The sequence below is a fragment of the Pogona vitticeps genome, chromosome 2 (genome assembly GCF_051106095.1).
Source record: "Pogona vitticeps strain Pit_001003342236 chromosome 2, PviZW2.1, whole genome shotgun sequence".
NCBI classification, from domain to species: domain Eukaryota; kingdom Metazoa; phylum Chordata; class Lepidosauria; order Squamata; family Agamidae; genus Pogona; species Pogona vitticeps.
The window spans coordinates 49,213,995-49,229,660 of NC_135784.1; the positions used below are offsets into that span (position 1 = coordinate 49,213,995).

Sequence of the window (15,666 nt, forward strand, 5' to 3'; positions counted from 1 at the left end):
TACTGAGGAGACAGCACAACTGAGGATTGATTCACATGGTAATTTTTCATTCGGTGAAAGGGATGCAAGTTGCCAGCCTTAGTAGATACTGGTTCCTTGTGAACACTTATTTGCTCATGTCAGTTATGATGAACTATGTTCAGTTCAAGGATGTTTTCACATATTACAGCCACTATCCTAATGGGGCTTACATAAGATTTACATAACTTGCTGTGGCTCATTGATGAGGTGCTAGAGCATGTTTCAGTTACCTGCATGATTGCTCAGGCAACCTGTGCCCCAGCACCTCATCAATTAGTTACTATGATTCACAGTACAGTGGTGCCTCGCTTAACGAGTGCACCGTTTAACGATTAATCCGCATACCGTTGCGGATTTTGCGATCGCTTTTGCGATCGCATTACGATGTTGCCTATGGGGAAAAATCGCTTTGCGATTTTCCCCATAGGCAACCATTTTCCCCCATCTGACCGGCGGGAGCCTCTGAAGGACCGCTCCCGCCGCTCAGCTGGGGGAAAATGTCGGCAGTGGGCGGTGGCCTCGGAAGGACCCCGAAGCCACCGCCCGACTGCCGACATTTTGCCTTCCCAGCTCTCAAAGGGCCCCCCTCCGACATTGGAGAGAACCCCTTTGAGAGCTCGGAAGGCTCTCAGCGGCGGCGGGGGCAGGGTAGGGTGGATCCGGAAAGCTTCCAGGCAAAGCACTGGAAGCGGTCCGGAACACACACACCCTGCCGCCGCCGCCGCTTGAAATCGCCCCGCGCTGCCTATCCCAGTCATGCTAGCATGACTGGGATGGGCGGCGCGGGTCGGCTCGCCGCTTGGATCTGCCCCGCGCTGCCTATCCCAGTCATGCTAGCATGACTGGGATAGGCGGCGCGGGTTGGCTCCCGGCGGCTGGGGCAGGGTCGGGGGGTCCGGACACCCCCCCACCCTGCCGCCGCCGCCGCTTGGATACGCCCCGCGCTCAGCCGAGCACGGGGCGGATCCAAGCCCAGGATGGGTAGAAACGCCGGCCGGCTCTTGCGAAAGAGGGAGGTGGAGGTCTCCGCTGTCCTTAGCAAGAGCCGACCGGCGTTTCTACCCAGCTGGGCAGCGGGCTCTTGCAGAGGAGGGAGGTGGCTCCCTCCTTGCAAGAGCCCGCCTCCCAGCTGGGTAGAAAGGCTCTTGCTAAGGAGAGCAAGGACCTCCACCTCCCTCCTTAGCAAGAGCCGACCGGCATTTCTACCCAGCTGGGCAGCGGGCTCTTGCAGAGGAGGGAGGTGGCTCCCTCCTTGCAAGAGCCCGCCTCCCAGCTGGGTAGAAAGGCTCTTGCGAAGGAGAGCAAGGACCTCCACCTCCCTCCTTCGCAAGAGCCGGCCGGCGTTTCTACCCAGCTGGGCAGAGGGCTCTTGCAGAGGAGGGAGGTGGCTCCCTCCTTGCAAGAGCCCGCCTCCCAGCTGATCGGCGGTTCCAAAATGGCCGCCAGTTTCGCGCCCCGCTTACCGAGGGCGCGAAAATGGTGGCTGTATGGAGGAACTTCGCTGAACGGTGAGTACGGAAGCCATTGGAACGCATTAAACTAAGTTTAATGCGTTCCAATGGCTTTTTGCTTTCCGTTTAACAAAGTTTTCACATAGCGAAGGTTAATCCGGAACGGATTAACCTCGCTATGCGAGGCACCACTGTACATTAAACAACGTTATGCAGACACTTCTAGGATTCTGGTCTCCCTTTTGATTTATCTTGCCTACTACTTTAAACTAAGATCATGGCCACTGATCCCTTCACTGCCTGGCAAATAGAAGGGTAAGGTATGGAGGCAGTGAGAGATTTTACTTTTTTGGGCTCCATGATCAACAGTATAATACAGTGTGCAAAAGATCAACAAACTCTACCCAGCCACAAGGACCAGGGATCACTACAAACAAAAGACCAGCTAATGACACCCATCAATTACAGTGACAGATAATCTCTCCTCCTTATCACAACAATACACTCACAACAAGACACACTAATCACCCATCTCCTGAAAAGGTCAAAAGCCTATCTCACAACCATAAATACTCAACTCCCAAGCAAACTACACCAGAGCACAGAGTGCTGTCCTCTGAAGATGCCAGCCACAGAGACTGGCGAAACGTTAGGAAGAATAACCTTCAGAACATGGCCAAAGAGCTCAAAAAACCCACAACAACCAATGAGGACAATATTTGCTAATCTTTGTTCTGTGTGTGTCTTCAGCTACTGCACTGGCCTTAGGAGGCTGATGATTCCTCCTGAACTCTATGTCTTATGGACTCTCATGGCCTATCTTCTGTGCTCAATTCCATAGGACAATTCTTATACAGTACTTCATACATTTTTCCACACATTAAAATACATTCCATGCATTAAAAGGGGGTGGGATGTTGCATGATGAACCTGCATGGCTACCTCAGCCTGCCAGAGTGGATAAAATAATTAGCATCCATGTAAAAAATGCCCCTCACCACTGCCTACATTGTTCCATCTTAGACTGTGACCCATGTATATAAGTGGAGCAGGGATTGTGTGAAACCGCATTAAAGAAATGTGCACTTTTATGCATGCAATCTCCATTTGAAATGATGTTTAAACTAAGATATACAAAATGTCTATTTGAATTCCTTCATTGCCAATGCTAAAATTGTGTAATTCTACTGTAGTCATGATTTTTGTCTTCTTAATGTTTAACTTGTGCTGAATACAACACAATAAAAGACAGTGAAAAAAGAGCACTTTTATGGCACAGCCAACATGACAAATATGAAATTGTCATACATATGTTATATTTGAAAATGTACTCAAAGCTAAACTACTTTACCAAAGAAGAAGAAGAAGAAGAAGAAGAAGACCTAATTTGACCATTTAGCAAATATTCAGACTTTTAATAAAACTGGGAAGGCAAAAACAGCTATTTTTCATGTCTCATTGAAGTCAACAGTATAATACAGATCTTCAATGAACACCTCGTAGAATTGTTTTCACTTCAATTGTTCTGTTATCTGTTGTGTTTTGGTCATTTCTGTGAGTTTTGGTGTTATTTTGTTCTCTTAATTTTTCCTACTGACTTCCATTGTTTTCATTAAAACAAAATTCTAGGGTGAGACCTTTGAATTACTACACATCTTCAGGAAGAACAATCTCTCCCTGGTAATAGTCTGTCAACCATGTTTTCATTGTTTAATTGAAGACTAAAGGCTCTTTTCTTTGACCTATCTTCTTCCTATTTACTCAGCTGCTAATTTTATTATTCCCTTTAGTGTCTTGGGATACAATGTATGAAGGGCATGACAGAAGTATGATTTTGATTGATTATTTCCTAATATGCATAATCTCCCATAATGCAAATCAGTAACATTTTGATTGGGGATAATAGATGTTAAGCACATTATACAAGGCCAATATTTTTTTAAAATTGATTGTAAAAAATAATTTACAGTCTGATAAAACAGAAACCAGAATTCCCCCCTCTCCTTTCCTCTTTTTAAATGATATACTTATGTTATTATATTGCAAGGGGCTACAATGATATATGAAAAGAAAGATGTTCTGTGTTTAAACAGACGAGGAAGAAGGGACCAAATGCTTTTTGGGGGGAAAGAAAGAGGGCTGTGCATTTGGCACCTTTGTTTCAAAAAGATCCGCATTTCATTGTCATAATGCTCTCAAATGTTTGCTGATGTGAAGCTGTCTTTGATGGTGGCCATACTCCCTACAACTGCAGAAATGTTTTGACATTGCCTCTGGGGGGAGATATTGAATAGAATCATGGAATAACTGAGTTGGAAGGGTCTATAAGCCCATAGAGTCCAACCATCTGCTCAAAGTTGGAATCAAATCAAAACCGATCTGAGAGATGGTTGTCTAGTTTTATCTTGGATGCCTCCAACGTTGGAGCAATCACGCCTGACTGAAGTAACTGGTTCCATTGTCATACTGCTCTAACAGTTAAGAAGTTTTTCCAGATATTCAGCCTAAATCGGGCTTCCTGTAGCTTTAGCCCATTATTAAAAAAGTAAACACTTTTTCCTTCCCATAGTTTCTATGCCTTTCATGCAATGGAATAGATTGATTTTGAACTTTGTTATGGGACAAAAAGAGGAAGTCTGGAAATCTCTCCCTGCTGGTGGCATTGTCCAGTGGCAGAGATTTTTTGGTAAAGACTCACTCTTGCTATCCTGTTTCCACACAATGAAAGAGATTACCTGAGAGCTGGACATGTTGCGAGGCTGGAGAAGGAAGTTTTACAACTTCCAGAATGCCCTAGTCAACATGGGCAGTGACCATACTGTCTGAAAGGTTTTGGTAAGTAAGTATTGCAAAGTTCTGGGTTTCACCCACACAGAAAGGACCTTAAATGGCAATCCAATAAGGTATAGATGGAAGATAGAGAACTACTTTTTATCAGACCACACATTTTCTCTTTTGGAATCAGTACTGATCAGTCTGACTAGCAGTGGCCTTCTAAGATCACATAGAGATATTTTCTGTTACCTCCATCAGTTAAACTGGATACCAATTATTATTATTATTATTATTATTATTATTATTATTATTATTATTATTATTATTATTATTATTATTATTATTATTATTATTATTGTTGTTGTTGTTGTTGTTGTTGTTGTTGTTGTTGTTGTTGTTGTTATTGTTATTGTTATTGTTATTGTTATTGTTATTGTTATTGTTATTGTTATTGTTGATGATGGTGATGGCGATGGCGATGATGATGATGATGTATGCTTTCAAGTTAATTTTGACTTATGGTGACATCTTATAGGGTTTTCTAGGCAGAGAACACTCAGAAGCAGTTTACCATTCCCTTCCTCTGAGGGCACTCTGGGACTGTGCCTAAGCTTGCCCAAGGCCAAACATTCTGACTCTTTTCCTAGGAGGCACTGTGGGGAATCAAACTGCCAACCTCAGGCTCTGCAGCCAGATACCTAAAGCACTGACCTATCCAGCCAACTCACCAATTGTTCTGACCTTCTGTAAACAAGGCATGGACTTTGCCATCAAGCTATGATCCTTCCCATATTACAATGTACTGCACTGTTCTGTTTCTGTTGGAAACACTATCAGAAACATATTATTTGGTCTTGGGTCTCCCTGGGCTGGTTACAGTCTTAAATGGCTCTTTGTTTCCCTTATGTTTTGTGAACATTCAGAGCTCTGGAGACCAATTAAAAATTAAAGATCTACCTTCTGTTAGAAATACCTAGATTACTGAAAGTTAAGCAAAACATGGACTTGGTGGAAGCAACCAGTGGTAGCAGTTCTTGTTATTCACTTGTCACTCAGCAAACGAGCTTTTGGCTTCACCTTGCAATGCTTACAGAGCCTTAAGGGAAGATGTGTCCTTTAGTACTTTTTTTTAATTGACATATGTGCAAAGGCACAAATTTGCACAAAATGTTGATATGTTGCTTTTTGAATAAACAGGAATATTTAAAAACAACTTCACACAAGGCAACTTGATTAATTTCCTATGTAAATCAACCTAAATGAATTTTTTAATTAATCTGCACATCTAACCAATCACTTCTTTAAAAAAATAAAATAAAACAAAACATTTTATTAATTTATCTACATTCAATTCCTGCTTGTTAAACATCGTGTTACATGGGTTGCTTATAATTATCTGGTTTTTGCATCTTGGTGTCTTCTTAGTTGTCTCTTCAAAATCTATACATTTTTAAACATTTAAACCGTTCATGTGTGTATTTTAGTATACAGTATTGGCTGCTATCATAATATTGCCCTCAGAGTATACAATATTCTCAAAATCCTCTAGAAACATACATAATAAAAGTAATTCCAGTTCCAAATCTATATAATTTTGTGGTGATTTAACCAACAAACTTTGTATTTTATACCAATAATAACTGAGTAGGTTACTAACACATAATAAATGTTATCTAAAGCGTTTTATACAGATTTTCTTTATGTAATTGTTTAGCCATTTTTAGCTCCACATTTTCTGTGAAGTGGTTTTATATCTTACATAGGCATCCTTCAGTCTAGAGAGACTATGGTAACATGCTCTGAATCGAGGAGTGTCCTCTCCAGAGCATGAAGCCTGGGTAAAGTAATATGGAGGATAAGCTGCTACCCAAGCAGCAGATCCCCCCTCTCCACATTGCTGAAATGGTCCAATGGAAAGGCAAGAGCCAATACGACTGGTTCCAGCAACATCGCAGGAGTTGACAGAACGACCCGAACTGCCTTCGGTACTCCAGCTCCGGATTTTGCCTCTAGGTTAACTCCTGAAGCCTTTTCCATGAGTGGATATAGCCACAAGGAAGTGGAGGTTTCAAATCGGAGTTTTCCTTCTCCTAGATGGGCTGCCTTCCATGGCTGACGAGCCCCACCTACCCGGCCTGCTCTTTAATAGTGCGAAAGTATGATCTGACCCTTAAAACTTTCCTGCCTCCCAGGCGTATGCAAATCTAATTGGCTTTCCTATTTACCATATTAAGGCCAGAGATAGAATCAGAGAATTTTGTGCGCCGTTAGGCGCTCGGTCCTGGAACACACTCTTTTAAAGCAGAAAGTCCCACCCCCTAGATATATACTATATACTATATCTACTATATAGTATATTCATTAAGTAATCTTTAATTTACCTTAAAAACTACCATGTTATGCATTTACCCTGGTTAATGATGCCTTATTTCAATTTAATTCCCCTTTTAAATATATAAGATATGCTCCTTTACAATTGCAGAAGTTAAGTATATAGATACTTTCAACATTGAGGGCCACTTTAATATTTTTCCCTTTTTTATCTTTCTAAGTAACGCCTTCTCTTATTTGTCTTTTCCCAATTCTTGTTTCAATCTTCCTAAACATTCTGCCATCCCTTGTGTCATCTGAAAACATTTTATACACTTGATCTATCTCCAACAGATCTTTATGTACTTGATCTATCTCCAATAGATCTTCTAGGCTATTTTTAATTAATTCTGCTGATTTTCTCCCATTATGTTCCCTTAATACATTTAAAATTCTCTTTGGCTCTAGGGTTAGAATAAAATCTCCTAAATTTTTCCCTCTGTTTTCCTCCAGCCCTTCTTTTGGTTGGCATACATCATCCTCCACCTTCACATTTACTTGTTCATTATTCCCTGTCTCCTGTTGAATATAATTTTTCTTTATGATTTCTAGTCTTTGTTATATGATCTCACTATTTCTAAGGTTGCTTGAAAAGTAGATTTTGTTTCATCCCAAAATTTCCCTTGTTGTAGCATTATGCCCCAAGAAGCCAAGTACTTGTATTCCAAGTAAAATATGTCTAATAGCCTAGAGCAGTCAGTCCAACTCCATCAATAATTGCTTCAATAAGCCAACTTTAGTAAATTGATTACCTTTGGGATTACAGTAATTTAAATCCAGTCTCTGACGTAAATTGACAGCCCCATTCACTTCATGTTTGTATTAGACTTTCCAAAGTTAATTGTCTATGTTTTAGCCAGTTCTCATGGAAAAAAGAGGAAAGTCAAAACAGAGTTCCAAGTTTGAGTATTCACAGTCACGTTCTGGGCTTTTTTCTATCCCTGTAGATAGCCATAACAGTTTAATTCCCAGCATTGTTTGGCTAAAATAATTTTAAGAGGAAAATTTCTTAAGTTTAACACCAAAGTATTACCAAACTTCCTTCTTTGAAGTATAATTGTTTAATTACCGTCCAATTTATTTTCTTTGTGTCTCTTTGTGTCTCTTTCCCCTTCTCCGGATCCACCGCAGCTCAATTTAGTGGTGGGGCTAAGAGACACTTTTTTTCTGTTAAAGGGATTATTCCATCCAGGGATAGTCATAGAGCAGTCTAGTTAAGATTTTGTATCTCCCCCAGTGGTAGAGATTATGTTAAATTGGCTGATTTATCACTTCTCTTTTTGCCGACTGCTGACAACTTGCAAGCAAGCTAATTCAGCTGCTTGTTTCTGCCTACTGGTTGATTGGGGGGGGGGTTCCTGGACCACATGTGAATAACCATCCCCCCCATGATCAACAGGCCTCTCCCCCATTTCCCCACCTCTTCACGGTGGTTTTAACCACCTGGAGGGTCCCAAACAGGTCAGAATTCAGCCCAGGGGACAGAGCTCCATCCTCCTGCTGCTGTCTCATTGCAGCGACAAGCTGCACCAATCACTTCTTTAAGTAATTCCCCCAAATGAAAACTCTTCAGGTTGAAGCAAAATATTATAGTTAACACTATACCCCTAAAATCAAAGAAATTCCCTTCCACTTTCAAACCTTGGGAATATTTATGCATCCTTTTTGTATAATTCCTACTCCACTTCAGATAGGACTAGTTTTTGAAGGAATATGTCTGATTCTAAAATGTGTTTCTCAAAACTCAGCACCATGAGGGGGTGCAGATTTATGAGTGACTGGTTGCATCATCCATGATGTCTGTCTTTAGGAAAACTGGATAAAAGATAACTCCCTATAAGTGGTTTTTGTTTTTGTTCCAGACCCAGAGTTTGGGAGTTTGATTTCCTGCTGTCCCTCCTGGGAAAAGAGGCATACTGTGTGGTCTTGGGCAAGCTGCACAATAACAGGGCACCCCTTGAAAATTCTGTAAAGGGTTGCCATAAGTCAGAATCAACTTGATTGCATTTATGTATGTATGTATGTATGTATGTATGTATGTATGTATGTATGTATGTATGTATGTATGTATGTGTGTGTGTGTGTGTGTGTGTGTGTGTGTGTTTGTTTGTTTGTTTGTTTGTTTGTTTGTTTGTTTGTTTGTTTGTTTATTATTCAAAACTACCAGGCACAGTCAATTAAAATCATAAAAACATTGACTAGTAGTATACAACAGATGCAAGGTTTTAACCAAAAAACTACGTATCTGTTAAATATCAGTGAAGTATGTATGCTGCTCCTAATACTGCCATTTTTGTAGCTTTGGTGGTGTTATTTCTGAGATCTGCAACTGATGGTAATGATGATGCTTTAGAGAGCAAATTAAAACTGATTGGGAGACACTGGTTTTCAATTGTACAGTGAGTCTGTGGTTTTATGTCACAGTTGGCTGTTTGCTTGATTAATTTCTATGATTTCTATTAGCTTAGGTTCTTCAGTTAAAGTCCTATTACCTTTTGTTGTTCAGTAAAGAAAGAATCTTTTTACCCAACATTGATGACTGCGTGCTTCTTCATTTGAAAAAGCAGAAAATTTTTCCAAAGCATCGGGGAATATCTTTGGTTTTAAGAAAACAGTTGTGATTCAAATAACCCTTCCAAACATAAGGCTATTGAGATAATGTTCCTCCTTATCACTCAGAAGATGAGTGCAAGGGCGCTTGCTCCAAGGAAATGCTCTCCCAGTAAATGCAGAGGTGAACTCAATTCTTTGATTCCCTAGAAATGGAAAAACCCTTGTTTTCCTAGCTATCTTGTCAAGATTCCTTTGATTCCTTTGGCTGTGGAAACAATGAAGACACCAATGGACAGAAAGTCCAATATTTATTAAAAAGACAGTAGAACAGAAATTGTAAGCAGTAAAGTAGCAAAGTAGGTCAAGATGTTGTGCCCCATCTGCTTGCAGGGAGCCCCTAAAGAATGCTGAGAGGCAAGAATGACAAACAGGTGATACATGGAATCTGCAGCACCTCTTAGGATCTGAGCATACATTGAGGCTGAGGGACGAAGGCATTCCAGCTGTATGTATCATGTTGTTGCTGTTTAGTCCTTTAGTCGTGTCCAACTCTTCATGATCCCATGGACCAGATCACCACAGGCCTTCCTGTCTTCCATTGCCTCCTGGAGTTGGGTGAAATTCCTGTTGGTAGCTTCAATGACACTGTCCAACTATCTCATCCTCTGTTGTCCCCTTCTCCTCTTGCCCCCACACTTTCCCAACATCAGGGTCTTTTCCAGGGAGTCCTCTCTTCTCATGAGATGGCCAAAATATTGGAGCCTCAGCTATCATGCTGACACCCCAGCAAAGGGGGTTCATTAAGCGTATCTAGGTGCTGCCAACTGTGTGAATGTTTACTTTTCATTAACTGGCAAAATGATAACAGAGCATCTCACTAATGAGCAAACCGATAACAGAACCAGATTTCAAAGGAAAGCAGAGGTAATCATCAAAGCATAAGGACGTAATACATCTGTCTAGCCTGGGTACTTCTTGTTATCCATAAACTTCTCACTCCTGCACATCTGAGGTGAACAAGTCATACTTTCCACAGTGATCTCTGATCACATACCTAGACAAAAGTGGTTTCTAGGAATGTGATTTTTTTTTAGGTTAACTCAAATGGAAAAAAAATGAAAAATGGACTTTCATTTTCAGAATCTTTTGTGACTTTATTACAGACAGCCTCTAAAATACTCTAAAATACTCTAAAATTTGGGGTTTCAAAATAGAGGGCAACAAACAAATGTATTTTGTTTGAATTTGCCCATTTGGAAGGTCATAGATCTGGTAAGTGGTGATGATAAGATCTGAGAATTTGATGATGTTTCTCTTTCTCATTTGTACTGTTTCCTGCTGATAATTCTGATAAGGATTTGGTATGATGTACGGTGCCTGCTCCATAGGTTTATCATGATTTTTTGTAGCTCCGACATTGTTGTTGTGTTGCCTGTTTTTGGAGTAGATGATTTTCTGTCGCTTTGACCTTGATTTTTTGAGTAAATTTGAGGGTTCTGTGCTACTTAACGTGGTCCAGCACCAGATACCCGGAAGAGGAAAACTGAAATGAAAGCCGGAAGGACCAGCTTACCTAAAAGTACCTTCAAAATAACCTGAAACAAACAAACAAAAAAAAAACAACCCAAAAGTTTTTCCCCTTCATTTCCCTGCTAGTTTCCACCAGTTTCTAGCAGTTGGTTCTTTCCCTATTAACATCTGACTAACCTCTGTTGTTCTTCAGTTACTAACAGTTGCTTAAGCATATGGGAAAAATTGAGGTACATCACACTAAACCTCCTAACCATGACAGAGGTCTTTCTCATGGGCACTACATAGGCCCATGTGGTATCCTCACCCCAGATACAGATCAACTGGATAGGATTAGTAGGGGCTGTGTAACTATGGGTGGAACTGCATTGCAAATCTATTGTGGAGACTACTGAAGTCTGAGCTTCATCTAAGCTCTTCAAAATCACTAGTGATGCATCACTATCTAGACGTGGGGTGCTAGTTAGATCATGCTATAGTTTAGTGAAGTGAAGACACAGGATGTAAATGTTCGTATCAACATGAGCACTGGGGGGTTTGTTGTGTTTGGCCGATAACTTCAAAAGTAACCTGTTCCTTTAAACTATTTTTCCTCTTTGGGGACTATGAATAATAAGTGTAAATATTTATTACCATGTGCTGAAACACCACATTTATTACAAAACCCATTCATATCATAGGACTGGAATGTGGCCCTATACATTGCCAGTTCCTCAGATGCGTTTAATCTATATTTGCAACGATTCTTCCAGTCTTTGCTAAAGTACTCAACAGACAGATTTTTAAAACACACTGAGCCACTAACAATGCCCATCTGCCACTTGAAATAGGATTATTGATTTCCATTATTTTCTTAAAGATTAGTCTAGCTATAGATTGTTGTTGTGTCTCTCAAGCTGGAGCTGACGTATAGCAACTTAATAGTGTTTAAAAGTAAATGAGGCATTTAAGGAGTGGTTTTACCAGTTCCACATCCCAACTGAATTTCCATGACAAAACTGGAAAACTGAATGTTTTCTGAGTGGAAGTCCATTTCTATATCTACAACAGCACACTAAGTACCCAGCTGTAAATTAGTCTCCCTGTAATTTCATTTGCATTTTACTTAGTTTTGCGCCCATTCCAATCCTCCACCCAGAAAATACTAGTCTATTAAAAAAATATTGATCATCTCCTTTCTTAGAAAAGAGGTTGAAGGCTTTGTTTCCTAATCAAAAAGTAATCACAGTATAGAATGCACTTCTACAATGTAGAGGGTAATTGCAAAATTACAATTTTACGGTTACAGTGTAGAATGTAATCACTTATCTACAACATAGATGCACACCTACAATGTGATTATTATAGTGGAACAATTTTGCACTTAGCAACCTTTATGTTCAAGCCCTCATTTTCCTTTATTTTTCTTAATGCATGATCTAATATTTGGCATGGGCATTGCATTCTTTCTTTTAAAAAAATCACATTGGTTGGTGGGCACAGGTTTAGAATAGAATTAAAAAAAAAAAACAGGGTCTCCTCAGGAGCTAATCAGAAGCTTTTCAATGGGATCAACAGCAGAAAAGCTTTCCTGAAAGGCTGCTTGTCCTCCAGTACCAATATTGATTTTCCTTCCAAAGCTGTAGAAAGTTTGGGGTATTCTGCTTTGGTGGTTCACCAGTGTTGGTCTTCCACATGTTTTGGACTTCCACATTGAAGATGTTCAGCCAGCATGGCTTAACAGTCAAGGATTGGGGAACTGAAATGCCAAATATGGAAGGAACTGCATCTGTTCCTGCAAGCCAGTGATGAAACATTGTCTTCACACCCTGGATTAAAAGAGAAGATACAGGTGATGGGGTGAACTAGGGCCACACTTCAATGAACTATAACATGTATATTTTTGCCCTCATAATTGGGGGGGGGGCTGTAGTAGTGTGGGATCAGGTTTGGTGCTGGAGGTGTCACTGGACCCCTCACCAAACTTATATGGGCAAGTCCCATGCCCCATTGTCACGCAGTCCTTAAGACAGCATGCCCCCAGCCAGCAAAAGATCAAGCAGCCCCCAGACCTGTAAGCCCTCTCTCTTTGGTGGTCCTTAGCCCAGGGAGGACCCCAACCCATCCTTCCTCATGATCTGTAGCACCTCGAGGTTGGATGTGTTATCACCTCCATTGTACTCCATGGGTACTCACCGATCCTAGTTCCTTCTGCACTACCTGCTATAGAATGGGGCTAGCCTAGCTATGACCCATTCCCCCCACCAAGCTGAGATTTTCAGCACATAGGCCCCTCTGTAAATCATTCAAGAAAACTTCCAAGCCAGTGTCAAATAAATGAATGCCACCACCTCTGTAAAGTTCTGGCTGGTCCAAACGGATCTCCAGGTGTCCAGTTACTGAACCTAATTTGTTAATGACTGCCCTGAAATCTTCTTTATTAGCCTTCCTACAGGCGCTCCAGACATGCTGGGGAATTATTGTGGACCAAACAACTCTTGATGATGGATACTTGGCATTCCACCTCTGAAGGTCCCTCAAAATATCTAACACAGTGGATTTGCCATACCTCCTGGCCAAGTCATTAACACCCAAGTGAATTAACTGGTGGTGCACCCATCACTCTTGAAGATGCTATTTCACTGAACTCTTGCCAAAGCATTCTTCTCTGCCCTTTCGAATCCAACCAAGTGGAGGCACCCAGTCAGTGGTGGGATTCAAATAAATTAACAACAGGTTCTATATCCTAATGCTGTAATCCTAGTTCTATGAAATTATGTGTGCACACCACTTATGGCAGCACATAGTCTGTGTATTGATGCCCTACCTGGAGCTACTATCCTACACACAAAAAGGGCCCTACTACTTTTTGCAGCTCCTGGAGGGTAACTTTTTTTCAGGCCAGAGATGTGCCTCAATCTTCTCCACAGCTCTTTGAGCTTGGATAGGCAGAAGCTGACAATATTGCTGTTGGGTGTCCAGTTCTATGCCTAAAAATGTCATTGTTGAAGCTGGTACCTCAGTTTTTTTCCTCTACTAATGTGAGTCCAAGTTCCTGGGCAAACTTTTGAAAAGTCTTCATCAAAAGACTACAATGCCCAGAATCCTTTTCACCACAAAAAATAAAATCATCTAAATAATGGGCCATACTCTTTAGCCCCGCCTTGCACCGAAGTTCCCACCCCAAAAAGGAGCTGAAATGTTTGAATGCAGCAGAGGACATGGGTAATGGCTCCATCAAAGGAAAAACCTAACAATTTGAAATCATCTGGGTGGACTGAGAGGAGACGAAATGCTGATTTGATGTCACATTTTGCCAGCTTTGCCCCTAAACCACAGGTGATAATCATGAGATGATGCATCATCAGATGACGTGTACTGCACAGAGCAAATCTCCTGAGGTATAGCATCGTTCACCAAGTCACCCTCTGGATATGAGAGGTGTTGAATATGTCTAAATTCCCCCAGGACCTTCTTCGGACCTACAAACCCTAAAGGTGATGAGGCACTGGTGGCAGGGAAAAGGGGCTTAATATCCTGACATCTCTAACTTCCTTATCTATATTTGCCCTAATGATGTCCTCCATTCCCGGTACAGACTTCAAATTCTTGGAAAGGCGGCCTTACACTTTCCTATCACTGAAATATGAAAACTGAACTGAAAACTGTCTAACAAGTATGCTGTATCATCTCTCTTCAGGTATCTTGCCAATCATTGTGTCAACACCCTTAATTTTAATGGGGCTGGGCCCCTTTAGCCACAGCTGGAGGTCCATCATGCTTTTTGCCACTATTCTGATCCTATTGTGCCCTTTTGGAGGTAGCCGTTTGAAGCATTTTGAGCTAGCATGGTAGCCCCCACAGATGGAACTTTTGTGTTTATATTGGCAGGACTTTACTATGATGCCAAAATAAATCAGGAGGCCTGGCAGCCAATTAGCCCACCAGCACTCAGGCTTTCTGCAACACTGTTTCTCTTTAATGACCTCACCCTCTTTTCCCCCTTTTTTCAATTCCTTAGCGTCTACCTCTCAGCTCAACAATTCAAATATGTCTACATAGATATCCTTCTAAATCTGCTCTGTCAAGGCTGGAAAAAGTGGAAGGGAGTAGTCCTCGAATGTCAGGGACCTAAGAGGAACAGAGTTATACCTTGTGTCTGGCACAGACGGGTAGGGTCATACACCTACCCCAGTGGAGTGTGAAAAGGTGTTGGAGGGGAAGGCATGCTCCAAACACTGGTGCTGAGACCTGGAATAACCACCTGACCCAGCAACCCTCTCTGTATACTTGCGATTGGCTGTACCCCTGGCTGCCCCTGTTCTCCAAACCCCCAAGGTGATACCACTTTTGCTGTACCAGTGTCTGGTGTGACAATGAGCTCACCTGACCCCTGAGGCAAGACTATGTCATGGCTCATTGATGCCACCTCCACATCTGGGCAGATGTCCATCGCTGCATCCTGCCTCTGCACTTCCCTCCTTGCTGGTGGTTCAAGTATGCGTTCTGCACTCCTGTCTGCAGTTGGCTCATCTGAGTCAGATGGCAGCCGATTCTGCATTGTCCCAGATGCTTCTACTGCACCCTGTGCATTGCCCTCTAACTCTGCAAAACAAGATAACAGATTGTCAGCAAGAGCCTTGAGTTTAGTCCATTTGCAATCCTTGGACTCTCTCGCTGAATTCTTGGGCTGGTTATTATTCACATCCCTTACCCCTTGTCCTGCTCTTTGCTACTCCAAAGCTGTTATCTTTGCAGGATTCCATGAGAGGGATTCCAGCTGATCTGACTCAAGCCTCCTGTTGAGGCTCTGGTTGATGGCTGGCTTGCTGCTGCCATCAGGGCTGTTAACACAATTGTTCCTAAACGTCCCCTCCACTGAAGAGCTCATCCAGCGCCCTGGTTTAACCAGGAGCTGTGAGCTATGAAGCAAAGCAGGAGAAGGCTAGAGTGCATGTGGAGATGGAACCTGACAGATTATAATCGG

The 15,666-nt window shown here is 41.8% G+C and overlaps 1 long non-coding RNA gene across 1 annotated transcript; it reads right to left on the bottom strand.

The window, feature by feature from the left end:
* Positions 1–4,530: 4,530 nt before the first annotated feature.
* Positions 4,531–15,274, bottom strand: LOC144586659 (uncharacterized). The gene is made up of 2 exons (XR_013541598.1): positions 15,066–15,274; positions 4,531–12,508 (listed from the first exon to the last, which is right to left on the bottom strand). It is a non-coding gene; the product is annotated as an uncharacterized LOC144586659 (long non-coding RNA).
* Positions 15,275–15,666: the final 392 nt, after the last annotated feature.